This window comes from Crocodylus porosus, unplaced genomic scaffold (assembly GCF_001723895.1).
Source record: "Crocodylus porosus isolate Cpor-Errol unplaced genomic scaffold, CroPor_comp1, whole genome shotgun sequence".
Lineage (NCBI taxonomy): Eukaryota > Metazoa > Chordata > Crocodylia > Crocodylidae > Crocodylus > Crocodylus porosus.
In genome coordinates this window covers 156,356,210-156,360,571 of record NW_017728906.1, presented here as the reverse complement: position 1 = coordinate 156,360,571, position 4,362 = coordinate 156,356,210, and positions in this window count along the sequence as shown.

Genomic DNA, 4,362 nt, shown 5'->3' with positions numbered 1-4,362 from the left:
AAGATTGCTCTTTTTTTTTTTTTTTTTTTTTCAGAACTAGTTTAGGAGAAAATAAATACACAGTGGATGCATCTACATGTACAATTAGCACGTAGCAATAAAATCTGGCACCATTCACACTGGAGATTACTGCTCCTAGGTGCAGCGTTTACATGTATACCTGGGACTGCAGCATGTTGAGCCAGGGTGGAGCAACACATGTTGGCAGGGGGCCTTGAGAGTCAGCCTGCCAGCCCAGGGCTGCTTTGACTCAGCTCAACATGCTGACAACATGCACCCTGGGGCACAAAGGTGCTACAATGTGGGCCTAGCTGGCAGGCAGCTCCTACACTATAGCACCCTCATGTCCCAGCCAACCCTGTCATCATCTATACTTGCATTTCATCGCACATAACTACTCTGCTGTAGGATAGTACTTGTCCCAGACAGGAGTACCCTACAGCAAAGTTAATTAGCTTAATTAAATAATTAGTTAATGCAGCTTACTGCATATGTGTAGATGGTGACATTTAATTGTGCAGCTAATTAGTCAGCTCCACAGTAAAGTTTATGTGTATACATGCCCAGTTTAGTCTATATTAAAAGTTGTTTGTTTTTGAGAAGAAATTGTGGTAGAAAGATGATGGGACAAAAGGAAAAGGTCAGACTAGATGATCTGCTCAGGTCCCTTCTGACCCTAGAAACTATGAAACTATGGAAGAATGGATGTACTTAGTTAATTGCCAGGCCCAGTGAGAAGTTGGGACTATTTACATATGATACTGATGCTGCTTATGTTAAAAAAAAAATTCTTACATTTTTTTAAGAAGAGCTTTAGTATCTCTGTGCCTTAGACCAGAGGTTGCCTGTTCCTCCTGTGGCACAAGAGGAACAGGCAAGCTCTGTGTGTGTGACATGGTAGATCAGGGAGACAGCAGAAAACTGGCAAAAAGGGCAAGGAGAAGAAAGCAAAGCAACAGATCGAGCAGGTGGCACAGGAAAGGAGGCAAAATGGCAGATCAGGCAGGTTTGGGAACAGCAAGAAAAGCAGAAGATTGGACAGTGGAAGGCAATCAGAGTGGCACCCGAGGAGGGCACGGAGCTTATTTGTGGCACAGTTGCCAAAAAGGTTGGCCGCTTCTGCCTTAGAACAAGAGCTTGAAATCTAGCAAGGGTGTGGTTCTTCTGATAGGGAAGTGCAGTTTGCTGTTCTGATGAAAAAATGTCAATATTTGGCAAACCTCTAAAGCCAGATTAGGTGCAGGAGCATAGATCAAAGAGACTGTTTTTCCTTTGCTCATAGTACTTCCCTTGCTGCCACACAGGGCCAGAGGAGCAGGAGCAATTTGAAGTGGGGATAATGGGGAGAGACCAGGACGTATGGTCATGTAATTAGAGGTTATATCAAAATGCACACACATCAGAGGTGGAACTAAAGCAGTGATTCCCAAAGGGTATGCTACAAAAAAATGAGCAAGATGAGGTTCTGGCTGGGTAGTCTCCCCAAAGCTAAATCGGCCCCAGTGGTGTCGGCTTCAAGCAGCTGAATTAGGTTCCAGCCAGGCCAATACTATGTGCAGGATCAGGCCCATAAACTACATCTGGCCTGTGGGCTGGTGATTGAAATGTGCCACCAGCTTTAATCTAAAAAAATAAAGTGTGCCTTGGGTATCAAAAGTTTGAGAAACACTGAACTAAGGTGTTACAAACAGTCTTAAATCTGGCATTTCTTAACTTTCAATGCTTGGCTTTGTAAGTTTCATAATGTTCTTTAAACTTATGTTTCTCGTGTAAAAAATACATCATCTGACAAGGTCCATTTTATCATCTCTTCGCATTTGCAGTGCGCAGTGTGTTTAGGGTTTAAATTTTTGCATAAAAATCATAACAATCTCAGAGGTAGCTGAGAACTGTAGAAAATTTCAAAGCAAAGAAGAATTTAGGTGCTACCAGGTACATCTACTTGAGATGTTTACTGCGGAGTTGACTAATTAGCTCCACAGGAAATGTTTCGCATTTACATGTGCAGTGCTATTAGTCATGAGTAAACTAATTAACTCCACAGCAGGAAAGTACTTGTAAATTCAAGTACTATCCTATACAAGTATTTACAAGTACTATCCTGCTGTGGAGTTTTTCACTCCACAGTAACACATGTGTAGACTCTGGAGGTGCTGGCTGGGGCACAAGGGTGCTTCAGTGCGGGGGTCTGCCTGCCAGCTAGCTCCATAATGTAGCACCCTTGTGCCCCAGCCAGCCCTAGACTGGCAGCCCCTCCCCCTTCCCCCCGCCAGCTAAGGCTGATCCAACCCAGTTGAATGTGCTGCACTCCCAAGTGTATGTATAAACATGGCACCCAGGAAGCAGTAAACTCTGGTGCTATAAGCATTGGAGTTTATTGCTTTGAGACGTGCACACCATGCAGTAAATGTTCAATAAAAATTAAGAATAGGAAGAAAGTTCACTCCTTTTTAACCACTGTTCATTTGAATTATTCTCAAACCCAATTGCTACTATGCTTTGTCTCATTAAAATGTACATGTTTAAAGAGAAGGGGAAAATATCTTTCTCTCTCCCAAGGCATCAAGAATCTATGATCACTTTGTGTCATGTTTAAGCAAATAGATTAATGGTTTTTACAATATGTTAAATGGCTAAATTTCATAGCTTTTAAAATCTTTTGCATCTGTTATTTGGGAATAAGTTGTTCTTGTCCTAGATCATGATCTCTTATCTCACAGTTCATTCTGTTCCCCTTGTGCAAAGCATGCTGGCCCTTACTGGCAGTTGTTTTGGTAGCTGATCGTGAAAAATGTGTCATGTCATTTGCAAATGAGTTTAATGGTGAGAATGTTAGCAGAAAGAAGAAATGTTAAGAAATAATGTCCACTACCCAGCTATGATAGGCGTTTCCACTGGTCCAGAGCTACGACTGCTTCACTTTCATAATTTTATTATTATTATATTGTATTAAATTAGCATGTATATTACTTTCACAAATTCTATTGCAAGCTTGCAATAGTTTTCCTCCAGAGAAGTTCTTTAGACATCAGCGAGCAAAGTTTTGTTCTGTTTTTACCTTTATCTTCACATTTTTTCCAGTCTATCAAGTTGGCTTTACGAGCGCTATTTTGTTAAAAGTTGCAAATCAAATTCCTTCTCATTTAAAAGTGAATGATCTGGTGGTGGGTTCTATTGAGTTCTGTTGGAATAAATCAATAGACACCCAGAAGGGCTAAGATTGTATTGAAGGTGCAAAGGCAATCGCATTTTAAATTCGTGGGGGTGGAGGTGATGAATGATATTGCTAAAGAAAATGAAAAACAGATGGCGCTTGCCAGCCCCAGACATGGTGCAATTATGCACTGTAGAAGCAGTACCACACAGCACATATGCAAACCCAAGCTGCCTGCAACACCTCCATTATTTAAATCCCAGTTCCCCTTAAGCAGACAGCTGACTGTAGTGAAGTTTGAATTTTGTTAAAGGGTGCGTGGTGACTTGTCTTTTTGTACAAATAAGATGAAGTCGTGACTTGGGCTGAGTGCACCTGGCTGATTGTTTATGTACACCAGCCTCTGCAAAATTTCATATCTTCTTGTTACAAATGGAGATTCAGGATTTCATACGCATCAATCGCTGGAAAAATTATGGAAGAATGTACCTGAGAAGAAAAAACTCAATTGAATTGCACTGGATACAGAAAACGTCATGGAAGAATAAAGGAGGCCAATATATTGCTAAAATTGAAACAGTGTTTCTTAAACAGGAGCAGTTAGCATATGATTCCACCAAACTAAACCAGCATGGGCCCAATCCACTTTAATAGACCTACACTGACCACGGATCTGTACACCAACCTTTGACACAAAGAGTATGTCTATACTGTTTCAGTGTCACTCTTAAGAGCACAACCAAGAAGCACATCTGGCCCATCTACTCTCACTCACCATGCAGCACACCTGGAGATGCTGAGGTGGTGAGTTTTGAGTTTACTCTTACTATCTCTATTTATTAGTGGTGTTTCATTTTGATCACAGAAAAATGTGGATTTTGGGTTACTTTTTTAATCTGAAAATTGGGGATTATTTTTTTATTAGAGAAAACCAGGATCCCTGGCAATAAGGATCTACCAGTGCTAGCCCCATGGTTGTGGAGCTGGTACTGGGAGATGGGGATCTTTCAGGCCCTGCTCCCTGATGGTGGTCTTGGAGTGGTGGGGCTTGGAGCTCCCTGCTACCAAGGCAGGGGGACATAGTCCCTGCCTGGGCTCCAGTGGCAGAGCCTGCCCCAGCAGCAGGCAGCTCTGGGGGGGCAGGGAACAATCTCCTGCCCCCTAGTGGCTGGCTGGCTGAGCAGATTTGCTCCAGGTCAGGCATCTGA